The sequence below is a fragment of the Cryptotermes secundus genome, unplaced genomic scaffold (assembly GCF_002891405.2).
Source record: "Cryptotermes secundus unplaced genomic scaffold, Csec_1.0 scaffold560, whole genome shotgun sequence".
Taxonomy (NCBI): domain Eukaryota; kingdom Metazoa; phylum Arthropoda; class Insecta; order Blattodea; family Kalotermitidae; genus Cryptotermes; species Cryptotermes secundus.
The window spans coordinates 2124759-2149131 of record NW_019729218.1 but is presented as its reverse complement, the minus strand read 5'-3'; positions in this window follow the sequence as shown (position 1 = coordinate 2149131).

Sequence of the window (24373 nt, the reverse complement as noted above, 5' to 3'; positions counted from 1 at the left end):
GAATAGAACCCCGATTCTGCCGTCCACCAACCCGTATCCTAGTCGCTGTACTGACTAAGCTATTCTGGCTAAGTTTTATCTGGGAGAATAATATTGAAATTAATTTTAAAAAATAATTGTAGCATGCAGAGTTGTTATTATGCAAATATACCGGGGCCGTTTCTAGGCAACGACTCGGTAAACATGTTCCTACTGTAATGGATAGGCATGCAACAATAGAGATACTATTGGAAACGGTGTTTTCTATTATGTTCGTGCGTAGGAGTTTAATAAAGCAACTGGAGCAACCGAATCAGTTCTGTATGGGAACCTGTAAGAAAAGAGGCAGTTGGAAGGAAACCGCGATTCAGAAAGGAAGTAAGCCAGGAGGCAGAGGAATAGCCCTTGTTAGAAGCCGTTACCAGGAAAAGCCTAGTAACAGATTGAGAACACTAGAGTGTGTGCTTTAGTGAACTGTAAATTGTGGAAATTAGCGATAGCGCTATAATTAAGTGTAGTTACGAACTCTGTGCTAAAGTGACCAATAAATCAAATATCCAATCTAAAACCTCGTCTGTAGTCACTCATATACGTGACAATATGTGACTGGTTTGACTGTATTCAAGTGGGTCGCTGTCCAGAGGCAGGTTCTTGTGTACACAGTAAGAAGCATAAAGACTGGGAAATCAGCTGGACCGATGTCAGCTTCTCAAGAAGGACTCTGTTCGATAGAGTTAGTATATATCTAATTACGAGCCCTTGCCTATAAGAATTGCTTCTAAGGAAATTACTTGCCGGGGGCTACTTTTCAACGCTGTAAGTGCATAACGATATCAGACTAAAATTAAAATGTCTATATGCAGATTAACAGTCACGAAAAACTGAAAGGAATGAAGTCTTCTAAGCAAGTTAATGGCTTATGACGTTGTCAGGTGTGGAAGAAAACTCTAGTTAGGCAGACAGTCAACACATTCTTCCGTTTATGTACAGCCCGTGAGTTAGCCAAACAAAAATCACATCAGAGTTTGCTCACAAGAAACTATTTAAAATCCCTTCACATCTTCTCGAGTTGCTGCAGTCAGTCAGTCCACTTCCCTCTGTAATTATCAATGCCCCTTGAGGTCTCCGCCCTGTGCTAAACCTACAATCATGAGAGACCACCGCAAGAGATTTGACCACAAACCCTGTAGGATTTCATGTCTTCAGAACCTACACAACAAAGAGTTAATTACTTATGTATAAAGTTGTTATAAAAACCTTTTTATGAAAAGCAAAGTAATAATGAATACCTGGGAACTATTTTTCATACAGTCGTATGGATATAAAGCCCACGGCGGACGTAGGACTCACCGAGGAAATTCCCCCGTAACGCTGGAACCCAAGCAGCTGAGAGCTTTATTTAGATGGTATTTTCTTCAAGGCAAGTTGAGATATTCTACCACAGGGGACAAATTGCCTCTCTTATGGTTCGGAATGTTTAGGATATGAAATTCTGCAGTCTCCAATATAGAAAACAGTAGCTCACTCACTCGTGGAGATGAGCCCCTTCTTGAGGAGCCGCCAATTGTGCAGTTACTCAAGAATTTCCCAGCATTTTATGCAACCCGAAGGTTCATTACCGTGTTCACAAGGGCCCTCCACTGGTCCCTATCCTGAGCTACATCAATCCAATGCATAATATCTCATCCTATCATTCTAAGATCCATTTTATTATTGTCCACCCACCTACGTCTTGATGTTCCCAGTGGTTTATTTCCTTCTGGCTTTCCCACCAATATCCTATATGCATTCCTCGTCTCCCTCATTCGTGCTACATGCCATGCCCATCTCATCCTCACTGACCTGATCATTCTAATTATATTTGGAGAATAGTACAAGTTATGAAGCTCCTCATTGTGCAGTTTTCTCCAACCTCCCGTCACTTCATCTCTCTTCGGTCTAAATATTCTCCTCAGCACCCTGTTCTCAAACACCCTCAGTCTATGTTCCTCCCTTAATGTCAGAGAAGAAAATACTAGTTTATATGGAATACACAGAATGATTCTAAATTTTTGTCGGTGTTTCCGACAGTAATTTAGAATCACACTGTATTGTTAAGTGGCTGCAAGAGACAAACGTGGGCAGAACCTGCTATCACTGGTACCAACGGAAGTCTCATATTCTGCTAAGTATAGTATCATTGTCAACGATTTTCCATCCCTGATGTAGTATATACCTGAGGTAGCTTGGATATTTATCTTTGTGTGATTCTGGGTTATTGTTGGAAACCATGACAGTAATTTAGAATTACTGTTTACTAATAAATACTTGCTGCGCGAATGGTTATGTCTTTATTACTACCAGTAGGAAGGGCGTCATACTGACCAAGTAACAAAGTAACTGCTTAATGTGGAGCTTCTATGATTAATACTCTCCTCCAAATATAACTGAAACGATCAAATCAAGGAGGACAGGATTGGAGAGGCATTCAGCACGCATGACAGAAGAGGAACGCATAAGAATCTTTGGCATGAAATCCTGAAAGAATGATAAAACTCTCGGAACAAATGGGGATAAGTGGAAGAATTATATTAAAATTGATCTTAACATACGGAAATTGGGTGTGGACTGTGTTCATGCGACTTGCTATGCCGACTGAGCCATCCCAGTTTTGAAGTTCACAGGTATGGAGGGCAAAGATCCACAGTCAACTATGAATAGGCCGTATATGTTTCTGGTTTCTCTAACTTTTGTATTATTTTGTCTTGAACAGTAACATTTAATGAACATCCTTTTTACTTGCTCAACCACAGTCTGACACATAAGTTTCGTGTAAACAATTTATTCACTCCATAAATACTGTATACACAGGAATATGATTCCAAAATTAGACAAATTTCAGTTCCACTTATACGAGTAACTTGGGTACTGATGCTGTCCTCTCCGACACCCGCATTACATCGAGGGTTTAGTGTGCATGAAATATATATCATATACCCCTTTCCTGGGCTTCACGTTTTCAGAACGCCAGTATACTCTGTTGGGCCAATCACAGTGGCGGCTCTGCCTAAGGCATGAACCATATTCGCCCTCTCGAAAACTGGTATTCCTTACTTGCTTACTCATGGAGCTGAGCCCTTCTGGAGGAGCCGCCAATTCTGCAGCTACTCAAGAATTTCCCAGAATTTTATGGAACCCGAAGGTTCATCACCATGTTCACAAGAGTCCTCCACTGGTCCCTATTCTGAGCCAGATCTATCCAATCCATAACATCCCATCCTATCTCTCTAAGATCCATTCTAATATTGTACACCCACCTACGCCTGGGTCGTCTCTGTGGTCTCTTTCCTTCTGGCGAAAACTGGTATTATCGGTTTGAATCCCACTCGAGGCATGGATGTCTCTGTGTGTGTGTTTATTATGTGTTTGCGTAGTGTTGTGTGCAGGTAGCGGCCTTGCGACGGGCTGATCCCCCGTCCAAGAAATCCTGCCGATTGTGTATAGATTAAGAAACTGAAAAGGCGGTTAAGACCCACAAGGTCTGTAGAGCCACAGTTAGATAGGTAGTATATTATATTGGCCAGTACGTGTGTATCGTTAGGTCAATCTTCGTTACCCTTGTGTAGAATTTATAGCCTGAAACCATGTAAATATTTGTGTCGTCTCAGGAAATGGCATGGGTGGAGCAAGGGGCCACAACACTGTTCTCATGGACCCGTGACATCATTGAGTAGCTCCGTAATGATTTACGTTCGTTTGGACGGTGACTCATCGACAGGTTCACGTACTACACTATGCTGCCGACATTCATATCCGCCGTGCTCTGATGACGTATCATTAAGAAGTCGTTCGTAACGAAGCGAGTGTTATATGATTGAGATGCTTCGCAAATTTGGCCCTTGTGCCCCGTAGTGTGTTTTATTTGTGCTTGAATATGAAACATGTTAATAATGGGGTTCTTTACGCAGCTTATTTTGCAACACGATATTCAAAAACGGTAAAATTGCCCTTTGCTCAAGTAATTAAGAACTACGAAGGCGTATGGAGGTGTGATGTATAGATCTATATTTTAGTGACCTCGGCACTAGTTGGAGGTGAGTCGTCAGCTTCACGCCCCTGCCGCCTTACCTCCGGGGAAAGATTCCGTGGTACCCATTGGATAGGAGGCTGGGTGGGCCCCAGAGCCGGTCTGGACGATATGGAGAAGAAAAAATTCTGACCCTACCGGGACTCGAACTTCGACCCCTCGGTCGCCCAGCCCGTAGGTAGTCGCTATACCGACTGAGCTATGGATGGATAATTTTGAGATCAATTTTAGATAGGATTGGGTGGTATGGACTAGATTGAACTGGCTCAAGATAGGGACCAATGGAGGGCTCTTGTGAACACGGTAATGAACCTTTAGATTCCATAAAATATTAGGAAATTCTTCAGTGGTTGAGCGATTAGCGGCTTCTCACCTCCATAATGTTTGTTTGTTGGCTGGTTAGTTAATATCATTCAAAACACTGGATATTCATATTACATAAATAGAATATAGTGTTTTCTTACTTCTTTTCACTCTTTAGTCCTTTCATCTTCTCACTCTTTCTCCAATTTTCCTTTCTTCAGTGCTGTGTCGCAACAGTCTGTACATATTTTGTTGTTTTGTTTCCGGACAACGGCTCAGTAAACACGTTCCCACTGCAACGGTTACGCATGTAATGGAGGAAACGGGGTGTTCTACGTGGCCCGTGCTGAGATATAAGCAAGGGACTAGTCAACGGAAACAGAGGAATAGCCATTGTTAGATTCCGCTACCAGGAATAGTTTGGTGAAGACGATGCAGGCTCTATAAAGTTTAGTGTTTGCAGCAGTGATTTGTAAAGCATAGAGATTAGGGATGACGCTGTAATTGCTTGTATTTCAGAGTCGTGTCGTAAAGTAGTCGATAAATTAGTCGATAAATCAAGTCACCAATCCAAACCCCTTCTTTAGTCACACACATTTTCTTTTTATCTGTGACGCTACAGCCCCAATTTGGGCCTAGGCCTACCTCCATGAAACCCTCCGTTTCACTTCGGTTTACTAGATCTTACACATTCGGTAGGACTCCTTGGGCGAGTGATCAGCTCGTCGTAAGGCCTCTACCTGTACACAAACACAGAAAAACGCACACAAACATCCATGTCCTGAGTGGGATTCGAACCCACGATCCCGGCTTCCGAGCGAGGGAAGACAGTGCATGCCTTAGACCGCTCGGCTACCGTGACCGGCAGTCACACGCATAGACATGACAATATAAACAAAAATGCATGGCATCATATCCCAGAAACTATTAGTCTTTATTTTGCATTAGTTTTTGTTCTGTAATATAGGAATGATACATTTTTTCCTGACAAATATACGTTTCCACTCAATGCAGGTTACGTTTTAGATATTATGCTGCTGTAAAATCACATAAGAAAATATCTAAACTGTTTAATAAAAGATTCTTTCCCGCAATCGAACATCTTAACGACCCTGACCTCAGTACAGGTAAGTCTGAGTTCTGTGTGTCTGTTACAAGGCGTAGATGTTAATTACTGTTCGGAATTACTGTTTCTTTTTTTTTTTGCTTTGTCCATCGTCCGGTAAATCCCGGTAATTCTGAGTTTTATACACCATCGTCAGAACCCTTTAAAATCGACACGAATTACTGTTGTTAACGCCTAATTTTATTTAACATGTTATTATTTCGTAAGGTTTGAAAATGTCATGCACTCGCTCGAAGACAAAAGGGCTTGGTACAGAAGGTAGAGTAGAGGTCTAAGAGCCATCAGAGTTTAGAAGGCGTTGTACTGCAGCCAAGTCTTTTCAGTTTCAATTTTCAACAACTGTGACCACAGTCATTATCCTACCTCGTAAAGCATTTTTTTCTCTCTTCTTGATTAATTGGTACAGCTCTGTAATTGATTACAGAAACCGCAACTTAGTACCCAGTAATTGATGGGACTGTATGTTCCGTCTCTCCGACCACAATAGTCACGCGTGTGCATCCTGTGTTGAGAAACCAGTAATAATTAAACGTCCCAGCTAAAACAAACAAAAGGCGTGTCCGAAGAAAGTTCTGCCTATGGACAGGGACATTCTTTGATTTGAAGGCTAAGTACGTCTGTTTCCAGCCTTGCTCTTGACCCTCACCTACGTACCACGGGGTTTTACACCTCTTCGGTGGCGTTTACCTTTAACCACACTTTGTTTCATTCTTCTTCTTTACCGGCGCTACAAACCTGTGCTGGTTTTAGCCTACTCCCCGGCCCCCTTCCACAGGCTCTGTAGGTTTCGTAACAGTAGATTTCTTTCGGGCTGTGTTGTTAACCCCACCCTCCATCTCTATCCTTGAGGGCCGAAGATGTATTTCGCCTGGCCCCTATGGTTTAACGGGGACTTTCTTTATCTATGCCTTAATTTTTAATAATGTATGATTTTTCCTTTTTTGTGATTTTAAATATATATTTCTTATATATAGGACACGCGGTAGCGTAGTGGTTGAGGGGCTGTACTACAAGCCGGAAGGTCGCGGGTTCATATCCCAATTAGGTCAGTTGACCTAATCCTTCCAGCCGCACTAGGCCCTGGGTTTTACTCAGCCTCTAACAGAAATGAGTACCAGGAATTAATTAAATAATTTTCCTGGGGAGTAAAGAGCGGCCGGGGCGTAAGGCTGACAACCTTACCGCCATCTTTGAGCCGATTGTCTAGATACTGTGGGACCCTCAACGTCTCACAGCCCTATGGGCCTTCACGGCCTGGTACAGCGATAGCTTTACATTTTTACTTTTTATTTCATATATATAAATTGTGTTAATTTGTATCTTATTTAGTTATTTTATTATTTATTGATTGTTTTGTTTTGTTTTGTTTCAGGAGTTCTTAATGGTAAGAGGGCAGATCTTCTACCAGTTTCACTTCCTTCACGGCACATGAGTAAGTTTGTTATTTCTGCAAGTAACGGTTATTCCGTAGCTAATTTGTAGTTTTGCTTTAGAAGAATATTTCATCTGCTGCTTCTTCAGGTAACGTTGAATTCCTGATTTTTGTGCCCTTTTTAAGCCCCCTACTATAGCAAGGGAAAGTTTGAAAGAGAATTCCAATTACATGGGGCGGAATCAACAGTTCCTACAGAGTGAAGTGTACATAAAAAGTCAATGGTTATAAATAAACAAATGGATTGGGTCTGTTAGGAAGTGAGTCAACAATCAAGAACAAAACGTTTTTGGTGCCAACTCAAATCTCATTAAGAAACCACTTTTCATGCCTGCATCCAATTTGGAACGTAACCGGGTACGTGAAGCAAAGTCAAACTAAAGAGAAAAAAATTCTAACTCGCAGAAGGCGCATGGTGAATAAATGATTTAAGTGCTAACAATAAGCTGTGTTTACCAATCACTTAGCAGGCACATATAACAAAAAAAGTTAATGTGTAACTAGAGGTTAGACTGTGCATATAACCCTTAAATCGCTAATGGTGATCAGTAAAAAAACATCCGAATTTGACACATGAATAAGTCATTGTTTGCTTACTCTTGACATGGGTCGTAAACAGGTAAATAACAGTTCAAAGTTTTACTCCAAATTCGTCATATCTGAAATAGAAACTTTAGCTTCCGTTGAAATCTAAGTTCCTGTACCAAAATTGTATACGATCAGCCGTTTTTGAAATAATCGATATAATTAACTAAGTTCGTGTGAAGTAGGGACCAATACCAAAGTAAAAGGTAAAGGTAAATTTGTCTCTGTGCTGAACTAATTAAGCACTACGCCATGAAGGCGTATGTGGAGTGGATGTATAGAGCCACATTTTCTTGACCTCGGCACTGGCTGGAGGTGAGTGGTCAACTTCACGCTCCGGCCGCTTTACTACCGGGGAAAGACCCCCCCCCCCTCCGGTACCCGTTGGATAGGAGGTTGGGTTGACCCCAGAGTCGGTCTTAACTGCTACCTGCTCAAACACACTAAATCTCAGCATTATGACCGCAGAGTGTGTTTGAGTGTTTCGTCTGGCTCTCACAATAAATGGCGATTCTTTCCCTGGACTTCTTTAACCGGTTGGGCTCTGTAGCGGAGACGTAATGTGTTTCCTGCGAGGTACGAACTTCATTTTTATATATTATTAAGAATAAATTCAGTCTTTGTGAAAGAAGGACGAGGGGAACTGCCTGGGCACCTTCAAAACCGGACATATAGTTCTTTAGTTCTTCTTCCTCCAAATATAGTGTGTCTCACTATCTCCCTACTTTCATTATCTTCTCTCTCTCTTCCTCTCTCTTCAATCTTTTAAATGTTAAACTCGCTTCATAAGTTCAAGGTAGACCAATGAATAGTAAATTTAATCGAAACCTATCAGATTATGTTAATTTCACAGACGAAATATGTGGACGCGCACGACCTTTTCAATTGTTTCGATTGTAGGCCTTTGTAGACTGTATCTTGTTGAAGAGGGAGAAACGCATGCAGAAATATTCTTTATGAAAATTTAGCTTCATGGCCAAAAGCGTACATTTATACTCAATGTTTAAGTAATATTTGAAGCTTTAGAGCACAGTGGTAACTTAAGTGTACTGCTTAAGTGTACTACTCATTACCGCCACGTACGTTTGAGTGTTCCATGTGACTTCCGAAACACACAGCTGTTATTTCTCTAAACATCACTAACCGATTTTTATTTGAAAAGGGGCCCCGAAGTGTTCTTTTGTGATCCGGGAGCTGATTTTCTTAATATAATTTAAATTAATTTCAGGCTTCAAAATGTTAACTATAGGGTTACTCTGTTGTTTTCTTTCTCCCCATATTTAAAGAATTATAAAATGAAGAACATTAGTAGGAGTTTCTCAAATTTTCTTCCTGTAGAGTGTAATGAGACCGCCTCTGTGATCTAGTGGTCAGAGTTCCTGGCTACAGATCCAGAGATCCCGGGTTCAACTCCCGGCGCTATCAGATTTTCTGAAAAGTAATGTGTCTGGAACGGGGTCCACTCAGCCTCCTGAGGATAATTGAGGTGATACTTGAATGGAAAAGTAGCGACTCCGGTCTAGAAAACCGAGTCACTATACTACATGCCGGAATATCGCCGGTTCCCTATCCTTTGAGATCACTGGACTTTTCAATGACCTAAACCTTACAGCCACACTATGGCCCTGGGGTAGACTCAGCCTTTAAAAGAAATGAGTACCAGGAATCTTCCTAGGGGTAAATAGCAGCCGACGCGTAAAACTGACATCCTCACCGAAATCTGTGAACTGATTGTCTAGAAAATATGGGAGCCTCGACGTCTCACATACTTATGGGCCTCACGGCCTGTTACAGTGATATAGCTTTAACTATTTACATTTTGCAGTTATTTCCATGGTAGTTGCAAAAATACCGCTTCTTCCGCCAATGTACTCCATAAGATTTTTAATGTGCACCCCGCCTCATTCGTAAGAAATTTCATTTCTGCTGTTTCTGTCTTTTTGCCTTTGTTCTTTATTGTCATTGCCTATGAATAGAATTCGTCATGAATCTAAGCGCATTTCAAAACAGTTAATGGACTCTTGAACCTAGAGGAATATGAACCATCGCTCACTCGAAGTTAGGATCGAAGTATCAATTTGTCTTATAGAAGAATAGAACAGATCAAAAGACACATTATAATCCTTAGGTCTGTTTTACGTTAAGTTTATATTATGACATATGCCCATTGCTAGGTAACGGCTCGATAAACACGTTCCCGCGTAAACAGATTCTTGGTAAACAGCCCGTTACTGGGCAATGTATGCAACAGTACTCTACAATAAAATATATCTTTTGCTAAGTAACGGGCCAATAAGCACGAAACTCGCATTCTTGACAACAGAAGAGGTGTTTTCTCTGTGGTTCGCATATGTCCATTTCTGGGCAAAGGATATGTTTTCTATTGGTCAGTTTCAGGGCTATATAAATGACACAGAATCGGAAGAATTAGAACGAGAATGGAGCGGGTCCTCGGCAGTCAAAGTTGATTGAAAGTTGTTGTAATTGATTGTGAGTAGGAGAGATTTTACAAGAATGTGTTAATAAATCCAGTTACCCACTCCAAAGCCCGTTATTATTAGTCACGCAAATTCCGGATACGTAACGATAAAAAGATTTGGGTTTATAAATAAGAAATGTGGTTTCCATAACCTAAAGCGCTGGCTTCATAAGGCTTTTCTTTGGAAGATTTTTAGTATGGTATATAGCTAATTAAATATGCAGTAATATATTATTCATTGCTCACTAAAATGTTAAACGTAGCGGTACAGCTCTAGACTCGTAGTCGAAAAGTAGTGTGTTCGAATCTCAACTTGTACATTCACAATCCTAGCTAAGTTTTTCATGGTCTTTCTCAGTACTTCCAAATATTATCTCAATTAGACAAGACCACTTCCTTTCAGTTCCCTTGCAGTTCAACATTCATGTATCATCTGACCACGCGACGCTGTGGCGTCTAACTACTGACTGGGCGCTGCAAAAATAACCCATGGCTGAACAGCGCGGGACTTCCTCCGCTGACTCTGTCTGCTAAGAATATAGACCTGTTTTTGTATCTGCAATAAATGACAAAATGAAGGCCATAAAGTGATATTCCCTCCCCCCACGAATATAAACTTTGCTTAACCATATATTATCTAGAATTTAGTACGCTTTTCTTCTGATACAATTTCCTTTTCGAGACGTTGTGCAGGTTCCCACGAGTACATTAATATTTTAAGTCAGGTGGATTAATACTTCATTTTAAGCCATATGAGATCATATCTTGTGTTTAAACCCATGTCGTCAATGATTAAATTAAGTTTTGAGGCACTATTCTACAAGCCGGAAGGACGCGGGTTCAATTCCCGGTGAGGTCACTGGATTTTTCAATTGACTTAATCTTTCCATACGCACTATGGTCCTGAGATCGTTTCAGCCTCTAACAGAAAAGAGTACCAGGAATCTTCCTGGGAGTAACGGGCTGACAATCTCACCGCCATCTGCAAGTCGATTGTCTAAAAAAATTGTGGGAACCTCGACGTCTCACAACCCTGTGAGCCTAAACGGCCTGACAGGGATACCTTTACCTTTACCTTTACCATAGATAGAGCAAGCGAGTGGCTACAAGCTGGATAGTCGAGGGTTCGGAGTTCGAATCGCAGTAGAGGTAAGATTTTTCTTCTCTACACAGCATCCAGACCTGTCCTGGAGCCCTTCCAGCCTCATTTCCAGGGTTAAAGCTTTCGGGGTGTGTACCTGACCACTCACCTCCAATTAGTGCCAAGTTCAAGAATACATGGATCTATACATTCATGTCCCCATACGCCTTCATGGCATAGCGTTTAGTTACTTAAGCAGAGAGACGACCAAGAGGTTTCATTTGACCACACGAAGTGTACTGGTTCTGTGATGAACACTCAGCTTCTTCGCCTTGTCTTTAAATATACGGTATATAAAATAAGTGAAAAGTTGTTACCCAATGTTTTTTAAACATGCAGTAATCAAATAAGTCTTAGAAGTCTGTATATTTACTGTGAGAGGAAGTAGAGAGTGAAGATCGAGGAAGGGGGGGGGGAACAAAGAGAGCGGAGATCTGAGGCCGCCATGGGCTACTCTCAGATCTTCACATTCCGCCAGCTTCCACCTCTCACCAGGCCATGTTTCTCTCTCTATTAGGTACATACACACTTTGCTTTTCAAACTTTATTACAGCCACGTCGAGGGCAAGAGAGAGTAGCGCAATGGTGGGGCACAGCCATGAAACATTTAGTGCTGGACTCTGGGTGAAGGAAAAACCACTAAACTTAACCTGGGTGTGGTTGACAGATGACTGAGCGTACGTAAGAGAAACACTATGTGTATGCTACGAATTCCGAAACTATATCTTCTTTTATAGCAATGATTTTCAGTCTGTGGTTCTCGGACCTGTAATTCTCTTCAGCGTAATTTGTTACGGTCTGCATATTCCAGGGGGGCCACGAGGTGACGCAGATGGTTGAAGCACTATGCTACAAGCCGGGAGGTCACGGGTTCTAATTCCGGTGAGGTCATTGGATTTCTCAGTTGACCTGTCCCTTCCAACCGCACTGTGTCCCTGGGGTTTACTCAGCCTCTAACAGAAATGAGTATCAGTAGTATTCCTGGGGGGTAAAGGGATACCGGCACGTAAGGCTGAAAAACTTACCGCCATCTGTGAGTCGAATGTCTAGAAAATGTGGGAACCTCGACGTCTCACAACACTATGGGGCCCCCACGGCCTGTTGCAGGGATAGCTTTGCCTTTCTTTTTAGACATAATTACATCACATCCAAGCATGAGAAAATATAAACATAAAAATTCACTTCGAATGCCAAGGAAGTGAAATGCCATAGGAGAAGTCAGTATGTGATGTATTTCATACATTTAATTAGTTAAGCACATGGAGAACTTTTTTTTCTTTGGCACTACAGCCCCAGTGGGCCTAGGCTTACCTCCATGAACCTCCCCGTTCACTTTGGTTTTTCTTGATCTTACACATTCGGTAGGACTCCTTGGGCGGGTGATCAGCTCGTCGCAAGGCCTCTACCTGTAGACAAACACAGAAAAGCGCACACACACAAACTAAACATCCATGCCCTGAGTGGGATTCGAACCCACGATCCCGGTTTCCAAGCGAGCGAAGACAGTACATGCCTTAGACCACTCGGCTACTGTGACCGGCCATTTTAATTTTTATTTTAATTATTAAATATGTACAAGGGGATATTCTACCGTCGTAGAGTTGGTAGCAATGTAATTACAGAGACTGACAGGCAACGGCGTCGCACCAATCAGAGAACGATAGAAAGAGAGACCCTGGTTACGTAAGGACTTCGTCCAGTTACAAAATGCAATTATGGGTTCTGCCTACCGAAGTCTGATTCAGCAGTAAACATTATAACGCACTCGCCAATAAAGCATCGGGGGCTTCCGCCAGATAAAGATCTTCATAAAATAAATTAAAAATCTCTTATAATTTTAGAGATGTTAGTATGCTCCCAATTTAATGGAGGCGCAAGTCAGAAAAGGAAATATGTAAATACGTGATGTACACCGTTAAAAACTGTAATTTATAACCAATTTATTTACAGCTTTCCTCATCAAAATGCTCTATTTCATCATATAAAATATGGCGATCATTTATATAATCAGTATGAAAGGTTAATCCGCCGAATCTATTAACAAGGATGACGATAATGATAATGCTGAGCCCAGTTTCAGAAAGTTAGTTAGTATGCTAATATTTTAAACGCGCACAAATTTGTTACATAAGCTTAAATGTCTGAATGAAAGGAGGTAATTTCTGTTCGATTCCAGATTTCCGTTTAATTACTTCAGCGTGTTTCTCCCGTGTTACTCCAAGATGTATAGAAATTCTGTGGCGGCACGACACGTGACGCAGAAAGTAACGAAACCGCGCCTTCGTTGCGCTGTTTGTCATTAAGTAAAAAATATTACAATAAAATAATATTGTCCCCGGCCGGTCACGGTAGCCGAGCAGTCTAAGTCATGTACTGTCTTCGCTAGCTTGGAAACCGGGATCGTTGGTTCGAATCCCACTCAGGGCATGGTTGTTTAGTTTGTGTGTTTGCGTTTTTCTGTGTTTGTGTACAGGTAGAGGCCTTGCGACGAGCTGATCACCCGCCCAAGGAGTCCTACCGTATGTGTAAGATCTAGAAAAACCGAAGTGAACGGAGAAGTTCATGGAGGTAGGCCTAGGCCCACTGGGGCTGTAGCGCCAAGGAAATAAAATATTGTTCCCGTCCTTAATTAATTAAGCATCATGCCATGAAGAGTGGAGGTACAGCTGTACCTTTCTTGACCTTGACACTAGATGGACATGAGTGATCAGCTTCACGCTCCGGCTGCTTTACGAGTGGAGAGATAACTCCCGGTAAGTTATAAGAGGCGGCTGGGTGGGCCCCAGGGCCAGTCTGAACACTGGAGTGGAGAAGGTATGTGGTGATGTGGACCGTGCGCCTGCTGAGATTGACACAGATAAACACGGCTATTTTGATTCCAATTGCAGTTCGTGCTACCGCCTTCTGCTCTTATTCGCAACTGTTACCAGCTGTTTAAGGAATATTAGCGTAGTTGGTTGAGGCACTGTGCTACAAGCCGTAAGGTCGCTGGTTCAAATCCCGATGAGGTCATTAATTTTTTTTTTCAATTGACCTAATCCTTCCAGCCGCACTATGGCCCGGGGCCAACTCAGCCTCTAACAGAAATGAGTACCAGGAATATTTTGGTGGATAAAGGTAGGCCGACGAGTAAGGCTGAAAAACTTACCGCCATCTATGAGCCGATTGTCTAGAAAATGTAGGAACTTTAACGTCTGACAACCCTATGGGCCTCCAAGGCCTGTTACAGGGATACTTTTACTTACTTTACTTTTACATAACGACAGATAGAAATTGTTAGCCTTATATGGTGTACACGTGCGTGTGTGTTACCCCCTCCATAGTTGAACCACATGAGTGATAACATGTCAGGTAAACGGAAACTTCACCGCATAATTCAGAACCCATGGCGATATCTGCTGAAAACCTGTATTGGTAGGTTTGTGTTTAATATCCAATTACTGAAACCCAACGACCAATTCTCTTTTCAGAAATGAAACATCCTGTTCACCATTATAAACATAATTTCGTTCCCCTTCTCCTCCTTCAATGGAATGCACTTACGCGTATGCAGTGGTTCTGATTTCATTAAACACTTCCCGGGTTTACATTATTTTTATCAATTTTTTTCCTTATTATTACACGCAGTGATTTGCGATATTAAACCGAGGTTCGTGATAAGACTGTGACGTTATCTAGCGAGCAATATATAAACTACAACTCGACTGAAATATGAGTTCCGGTAAAACAACGTACTGGTCCATATGTGGCCATGTTTCCTCGAACGATGATTGGATAAGAAACTGTTATTTGGCTTTCATTCGGTGGATAGTAACATCTTGGAAGGAACATGAAGGAAACATATAAAATTCCCCTTCGTTTAGTTGATTACAACAGCCGATATTTACAAATTTATTACTCATGTATCTAGTACACGATTATCGAAACGACATGTATGTGTGTGTGTGTGTGTGAAGTACACTGCAGATCGGGCAATTCTCTAACAACGTCATTATGCCCTACAAATGACTTTATGGTATGTAGTAATATGAGCAAATACATATATCTGCTTTCCATTAATTTAACCTAAAATATATAAAAAAGTAAATCTATCCCTGTACCAGGCCGTGAAGGCCCATAAGGTTGTGAGACATTGAGGGTCCCACATTTTCTAGACAATCAGCCCAAAGATAGCGGTAAGGTTGTCAGCCCTACGCGCCGGCCGCGCTTTACTACCCAAGAAAATTATTTAATTAATACTTGGTGCTCATTTCTGTTAGAGGCTGAGTCGACCCCAGGGCCATAGTGCGGCTGGAAAGATTAGGTCAACTGAAAAAAATCCAATGACCACATCGGGATTTGAACCCGCGACCTTCCGGTTTGTAGCATAGCCCCTCAACCAACTACGCTACCGTGTGCCCTCAACCTACAATATATTGTACTCAAATTATCTGTATAAATAAAATCATACTCAACGGAATGAATGCCCCATATTTATCGCAAACTCACCATATACTCGTAGGTATACTTACTCACTCACTTATGGAACTCAGCCCTTCTTAAGAAGACGCCAATTGTGCAGCTACTCAAGAACGTCCCAGCATTTTATGGAACCAGAAAGTTCATTGCCGTGTTCACAAGAGCCCTCCATTGCTCCCTATCAAAAGCCAGATCATCCAATCCATAGCATCCCATCCTATCTCTCTAAGATCCATTTTAATATTGTCCACCCACCTACGTTCTGATCTTCCTAGTGGTCTCTTTCCTTCTTGCTTTCTCGCCAATAGCCTATATGCATTCCTGTTCTCATTCGTTCCACGTGCCCTGCTCATCTTATCCTCCTCCTCTTGATTTTTCTAATTATACTTGGAGAAGAGTACAAGTTATGAAGCTCCTCATTATGCAGTTTTCTCCAACCTCCTGTCACTTCATCTCCCTTCGGTCCAAAATTCTCCTCAGCACCCTGTTTTCAAACACCCTTAATTTTCTCCTCAATCAGATTTTGATATGTTATAGTCGTTCCAAAATATCTGAACTGCGCCACATTTTCAGAGCATCTGTTACCTATCTTTATGCCATGATTTTGCCCTGCATTTTGGTGAAGAAACAGCAACATATAATATTAAGAATAAGGGTAGAATTGTCCCCGGGCTTTAAGTAAGCATCGGCGTGATGCTTAATACACATGGAAGAGTGGAAGCATAGCTCTATCATTCTTGACTTCGGCAATAGCTAGAGGTGAGTGGTCGACTTAACTCTCTGCACCCACTGAGGGTAGAGCCCCGGGGGCTCCCATTTGATAGGGGGCTGAGTGGGCCCCAGTGCCGATCTGTGGAGAAGAGAAAAATATTTTGACCCGTCCATCGACTCCGTAGCTTGTCGCTATACCAGCTGAGCTATCGAGGCTGACACAGATGTGGTTAACCACATCTCTAATCAAATATCTATTTCGAGTTTCTCTCTGTGACGTTTCACAGCCAGTTAAGCAGCTAGTGTAAGTCCCACGGGAGGTCGTCTCCCAGGCAACAGGGTTAGCCAGAGAAAGAATGTTTTGAGATGAAAATTTCAGATGGATACTGAGTCTGAAAAGACCACTGGGAAGACAAGGTATAGGTGGGTGGGCAATATAAAAATGGATCTTACTTTGATAGGATGGTATGGTATGGATTGGATTGATCTGTCTCAGCATAGGGACCAGTGAAGGGCTCTTGTGAACACGGTAATAAACCTTGGGGTTCCATAAAATGCTGGGAAATTCTTGATTAGCTGCAGATTTGGCTTCTCCTCAAGAAGGGCTTAGTTCCATAAGTAAGTACATTCATACATTCAAGTAAGTAAGTAAGTATCGTGTTTGAAAAACAAAAAATAATACGATGAATATATATATAATATCTGTATGAAGTAATTAAATACAAAACGTACACATATTTTGTCGCGTATGGATTAAGTTCAAGTGACATAAAATATTTCTCAATCAATGTATTCAGCAGAAAACGTATTTGGACCGCAGCCATTTCTTCTGCAACATTTCTATATAAACATTATGACTCTGGGATACAAGTATTGGAAAATACGTACATGATATAAGGACCAGATAATTTAAACTTGATTCATAAATTTATTCCTCCCTTCCACTGCTCTCTGATTACTCCCACCTATCTTTCAGTTTCATCCTCTTGGACACAAAGACCATATATTACCGCGCACATGCAGGCCGATATGCCATTCTCATCCTTGTGTACATGTGCATCTGCTTACCTTACTGGTGCACAGGCGATGTTGAATATAATTATATATGCGATAAATATTTTCAGGCACCAGAGGAGGTATAGAATTATGTATAGGTAATTCCATACGTGGGTGCTTGCTTGAACCGGCCATTTGAATTTGCTTAGCAACGGAATGGACCTGGCGTGGCCTTACAGGTTTTCAATTCTGGCTGATAAACTTCAGTCAAGCTTGTCTTTCTCTGTCAGCACATAATGCGCTGTCAGTCAACCGTAATACAAAACATAGCCAATAGCAGCATTTAGTAGCAAATTCCTTCAGCAAAACTACATTGGCTGGAGTAAATCGCCAGTTTATAATACAGGGAAAGGAAAACGACGGACTAATGCGGCGATCCAGAATTTGTTATTCAAGAATATATATATATATATATATATAAAGTAAAGATATTCCTGTAACAGGCCGTGAAGGCCCATAGGGCTGTGAGACGTCGAGGCTCCCACATTTTCTAGACAGTCGGTTCACAGATGGAGGTGAGATTGTCAGCCTTATGCGCCGGACGCCCTTTGCCCCCCCTTTGCCGTGTCGACCCCAGGGCCATAGCGCGGCTAGAAAAGTTAGGTCAGTTGAAAAATCCAATGACCTCAAGGGGAATTGAACCCACTACCTTCTGGCGTGTAGCATAGTACCTCAACCAATCCACAAAATATGTATAAATTGAAGGATTTTGTCTTCTTCGATGTGACGCCATGTTGCCCGCTGAAAGTCAGCCCTACAAGGCGTTGCATCCCAGAGGCTAGAACTCTGCATAACGACCGCTTTGAGAATATCAAATCCTACAGATTATAAAGTAATAGACACTTTCTATATTCTGAATAAAAGGACACAGCATTATATTTAACCATTTTAAGCCTGAAGGAAGTTACCTAAATAATATTTATATTCATACATCACAGAAAATACACTTCCTCTCTGCTGCAATAATATGGAGATACACAGACCCACAGACATGCGTCTATCAATTCTTACATTGTTGTATGTATTAGTTGCCCCGGGAACGTTTTTACCGAGCCGTTGCGTAGCAATTGAAGGAGAAATACACATTACCGAGCCTTTGCCTAGCAACGATATGAGGGATACATATACAGACAGACTTATAAGAAGGTTTTATGAAGTACAGCTTTGAGATTAGCTCAGATGCCATGATGTACATACCAAGTTCCATAAAGATTGATTTAAGCATTCAAAAGTTGTTTCGCAGATATGCAGACAGCATGGAGATTCCATAAGCGTCATTCTGTTTTCTTTAAAAAAAAAAGGAAAGTAGGCTAATGATATAGGCTCTGGTTTAAAGGTTTAAATCGACCCTTCATCTGGACTGAGCTTCGAATATGAGGGCAAGTTTCAGAAACATTCTGCCATATTTCCTCTCCGAATGAAATTGGCTCTATTCACATAATTCGCTACATCAGATGGAGCCTACTCTCGGAGCCACTGTGCTAAGTTACTGGACCAGACGGAACCAAGCATCTTCATGACCTCCTCTAATCAAAGTCATGCTCTGTGTTTCACGTTTATTCATTCGTCCTGACTCACGGATACTCATCATATGTTTACATAACACAGAATGTCGTATTGCGCGTTTATGTCATAGAATTGGTTATGCAGAATATGGCTGCAGGTTCTAGCAGAAGTCACGTAACATGAAACACGTGATGTGATCGGAGCTGAGTCAGAAATTGGAGCTAGTTTCATTGTGAAGGTCTATGATTATCATGCTTTACCTAAAATAACGCACACAGAAGTTTTGCTAAACATTTAGTCCTTTACACTGCGATAGCGTAGTTGGTTGAGGCACTAAGCTAAAGGCGAAAGGTCGCGGGTTCGATTCCCGATGAGGTCATTGAATTTTTCAGTTGACCTAATCCTTCCAGCCGCGCTATGGCCCTGGGGTCAACAGAGCCCATAACAGAAATGAGTACCAGGAATCTTCTTGGGGATAAAGGACGGCCGGCGCGTAAGGGTGACAACCTTACCGCTGTGTATGAGCCGATTGTCTAGAAAATGTGGGTACCTCAACATCTCACAACCCCATGGGCCTCCGCGGCCTGTTACAGGGATAATTTTACTTACTTTTAACAGAGTACAGTAATGTATCGAAATATTATCCTTAATGGAATGCATAGCTAATGTACTATGAAAATCATGAGAAATCCGAGCTTTCATGTTTGTTGCAGACATGTAATGTTTTGTGACAAGGAAAAAGGAATAGAAAACATTTACAGAGATATGAAGGGGATAGGTTTCTTTTGGAACTGTTAATGTCAGGCTAAAATAAATTATAAAAAAAATTGGTTTTAATAAACTGTATTACATGACATTCATATTGACATAAGAAATGTAATTTAATTCACAAAAATTGTTAGAGAAGAACATATTTGAAATGTTAAGATATGGGCTTCTGTCTACTGGGATATAACACCGTATAGTCCGTTAAAATCAGCCTACGTTTTGGAGGAACATGCCTCCCCCACTTTCAGCATGAAGCAGGCAGCAGAACTTGTTACTTGCTTCATGCTCGTTTCTTGCTTGACTTATTTTTCGACCGTAAAATGGAGACTTCATATCTCAGGGGATGGAACTTCCTAAACACCTATGTAAGAACATCAAATCCTACAAGAAGGATACATTTTGCATGAGAAGTCAGTAAATATAAAATGAGAATTTGTTTGTATGACTAGATAAGGCAGTACAGTAGATATAGACTCATAGTTGCAAGTTGGGGTTTTGTACCTTGAAAGACGGAGAAAATATTAGCTGTGACCCCCTTAAATTAAAACTTCCAAATTGTTTTTTATCATAGTCTATCAACTCCATCTTTTTAAATAAGTAGTATATCGTAAATATTATCACGTTTTGTGGTCTAGTAGTCAGGGTTCCCGTCTACAGATCCAGAGTTCCCCGGTTCGATTTCCAGCGCTACAAGAGTTTCTGAGAAGTAGTGGGTCTGGAACGGGGTCCAATCAGCCTCGTGAGGACAACTGAGGAACTACTTCAAGGAAATAGCGACTCCGGTCTAGAAAACCGAAATTAACGGCCGTGGGGATTCGTTGCGTTGACCACGCGACACCCTCTATCCGTTAAATTTGGCATTGACTTCGCCGACAAATAGCTGTCGCTCGGTCGGTATAGTTCGCTTGCGGACTACACACCACGGAGTTTGTTTGGTATATGTAACAGATAACTCGCTGAAACAGAGAAATGATAAAGTAATGAAGAAAAAGAGCAAAGAATAGCGAAGAATAAAATACAGAAACATATAAAACACCTTTATAAGCAGTTTTATTCTTATTAATGTAGTTTGTTTCATCCTATTGTTTGCATTTGAAATATGAAAGAAGTAATGTCTGAGGATCGAGGTGCTGTCTATCCCTGTTTTGGATTCACAGCAAAGCCGAAGCTGCATTATGTATAGAAGGTCTAACCAAGATGAAAACTTGAAGGTCTGGCATGACAACACTAAGTTCCTGACCTTTCGACCTGTAGTGAGAGATCCGGGATAAAACAGTGGAGTATCCTCACAGCTGTAGGCTAATCTGTAAACACGTACCAGTCCTGAATTCGTTACAAGGGACAATTCAGGGACAGAATTTGTTCGATGCAGTTCACGACTACACTCGAGTTCCACGTCCTTTCAAGTGTACGTACGTATCACACAAAGCGACACTGAATTAACAAATCATTAGGGCTTGGGCACGATTTGTGTTTGGCAGTAATTTGATCGTAATGGTCGCGTTATATACGAAATTAGAAAGGCCCCAGTTGCATTCGGTATTGTATTGTTTATTTTCAAGGCTTACCAAGTCGGACTTGAGGCCGGACTGTCACGGGATCTAATTCCGATTCGGTTATTTTTTTTTCAATTTACCTAACCCTTCCAGCCGCACTATGGCCCTGGAGTCGACTCAGTCTCTAACAGAAATGAGTACCAGGAATATTCTTTGGGGTAAAGGGCGGCCGGCGCGTAAGGCTGACAACCTCACCGCCGTCTGTGAGCCGATTGTCTAGAAATGTGGAAGCCTCGACGTCTCACAACCCTATGGGCCTCCACGGCCTGTTACAGGGATAGCTTTACTTTACTTTTATCAAGTCAGACATTTTATGGAGTTATGATCTATAGATCAGAGGGTTTGTTAACAGGCAAAAATATAACATTCGAAGGTAATTAATTCTATCATGACAGGAATGCAGTTGCCAAATGCTGGAATTTGTCTCCATTGATCTGTGCTCATAATTTCAAATACGTAAGCAGTAACTACGAGTGCTTGTACTTCAGCAGTAGTCATGTAAACACAACACGTCTAGCTCTCTAACAGTCCAATATCCTATGTATCTGATACTTGCCCATAAACAGTACCACCTACTAACATGCGAAATGACTAGACCACAAATTAGCAGCAAAGAAACATGAAGAAATATGAAATGAAAAACAAAACACAAAACGAACATGGTTGCTGTAGTAGGACAAGAAGACAGAAACATCCATGCATACAACAGAATGTCACGAACAGAATATCATAATGTGGGCAATAGTTACATCCCTTGAGAGTTTCTAAAGAGGAATTTCGTGACGCGAATCGCTATTTTCCATAGGCGCAATGATTATAATTAGAGGGTACGTTCTCGAGCGACCAAAAACTAACGAACAAGAAAAAATTACAAATTTCATTACCTGAAACGAAGCATATAAGCATCGGAAGCATATCAGTTTGTGTAGGATCTGACGTTCTTACAGCGGTGGTTTGAAGCGTTCTGTTTTCTGACATATCTTCGATTATGAATAACAAAAACTTGAAAAAAAAACACGCAACTTGGCGCTCAAATATATATTTTATACCTTACAGCTTTGCAATCAGTAGAATACGAGAGAGAGAGAGTCAGCAAAAAGACCACAGATGAATATAAAACGCAAAACATAAGATACTGGAACCCGGAAAGAACATTTATTTCTTGACATTTTCTCCACCAACATTGAAATACTTCTCCCATCGCTTTATCGGTGCGTCGAAACCCAAGCGTAGGAGTCTTTTGGCAGTTATCTCAGCAACTTCAACATCTCCATTTCAACTTCTTCGTCATCAGCGAAACTTTTTGCCCAGTTTCTCGACCCAACTGTGAACTGCTTTACGTGACAAACGCCACCGTGAACCGGGAATACTTCTTTATGAATATCCTTTGCACTGAGTCTTCTTTTCCCACAAAAATCACTACAGAATATTGATCTTCATTAGTTTACTTCTCAAGCACGATTGCCATTTTGACTACTGAAACCCACCTCTAAATTTCTGCATGCACGTCTGATACGTAGACTGTCATGAAGGTGAACTGTGCTGCTATCTAGTGACACAGAAAACCTATTACATCCATTCTACTTCTACTTTTGACCAGTTTACACAATAAACTTATCAAGGTGAAAGTAGCATTAAAAATATTGATCTGGTAATTACGCAGAATAATATGTGTGTAATATAGTAATTGAAATGTGATTACTTCCTGTTGTAACAAGGAAATAATGGCTGTCTCAAAGACTGTACTTAGTATAACCTGTAAGGTTGATAAGAATCCGACAGCTTTGCTGGAAGCGGGCTGACAGGTGCTGACTCTCGTTATCCAGGGTGGCTTGAACACTAGTTCCTAGTTTCATCTCGCACTAATTTTTCCTGTATTTTGAAGCTCATATTATGTGATGATACGATCATTAATATCGGATTAATCAGCAGAGTCTGAACTCTTCCACACCCATACAGCCGTGCGAGCTAGGCATGAGCGAGAAACAAACCTGATAAAAAGACTGCTAAAAATAAAGCCAAAACACGGGAATGTGAAAAAGTTACGGAGAGTATGAGGATGAGGAGAAGATAAAGGGAAGAAAAAGAAGTAGCAGATGATAAGAGGTAATTGCGACAACACGCATGGAAGAGGTTTTGATGAGAGAGCAGGAAGGATGAAACGTAAATTAAGTGGTGGGGTTAATAGAAGTAGTTCTGGAAGAACTGAACCACCTGTTTTCCTTTGATACGGCACGGAAAGCACACGAGAAAATAGCGAGCACACAGACATCAAGGTGTTCTCATAATTCTCGCAGCAAAATTTATGGGGCATACACAGACAGACAGCAAGATGTCATAAGTTTCATGACGAAAATTAAAGAGAGTAGATACAAAGGTGAATAGCAAGGTGATCTCATAAAATTTCTTTCATTTTTTCAAAATAAGAAAAGTGGGCTAAAAATATTTCTTTTTTTTTTTTTACTTGGCACTACAGCCCCAGTGGGCCTAGGCCTACCTTCATAAACTTCTCCTTTCACTTCGGTTTTTCTAGATCTTACACATTCGGTAGGACTCCTTGGGCGGGTGATCAGCTTGTCGCAAGGCCTCTACCTGTAGACAAACACAGAAAAGCACACAAACATCCATGCCCTCAGTGGGATTCGAACCCACGATCCCGGCTTCCGAGCGAGCGAAGACGGTGCATGCCTTAGACCGCTCGGCTACCGTGACCGGCAAAAATATATCTTAGAGAAACATAATTGGGTGGTATGGGCTGGATTCATCTGTTTCAGGTTAAGGAACGGTGACGGACTCTTTTGAACACGGTGATTAACCTCCGCGTTCCATAAAACATTTGGGAAATTCTTGAGTAGCTGAGTGAATGTTGACTTCTCAAGAATTACTTAGCTCTGTGGAGTTAGTTAGTTAGTTAGTTATTGGAGAGGGTGGGTTTCCCCATGCACTGAGACCAGTATTGGTCCATTGTGCTTCCCTCTATGATATTCTACCAGTCTCTATACCCTACCGATATTGGTGCGTACCATCAGTCCCGACCGAGCCAGCGAGTTCGGCCTCTACTGGCTTGGCGGTATCTATAATGCTTCCCCCATCTATCAGAGGCGTTAGAGACTACTGTTGGGCGGGAAATGTCCTTGAATTTGGCTCAGTGACCTCCTTTGGAGATATGAGGTTCTTTTACGTGCCGTAAAGCTACGACACGGGACC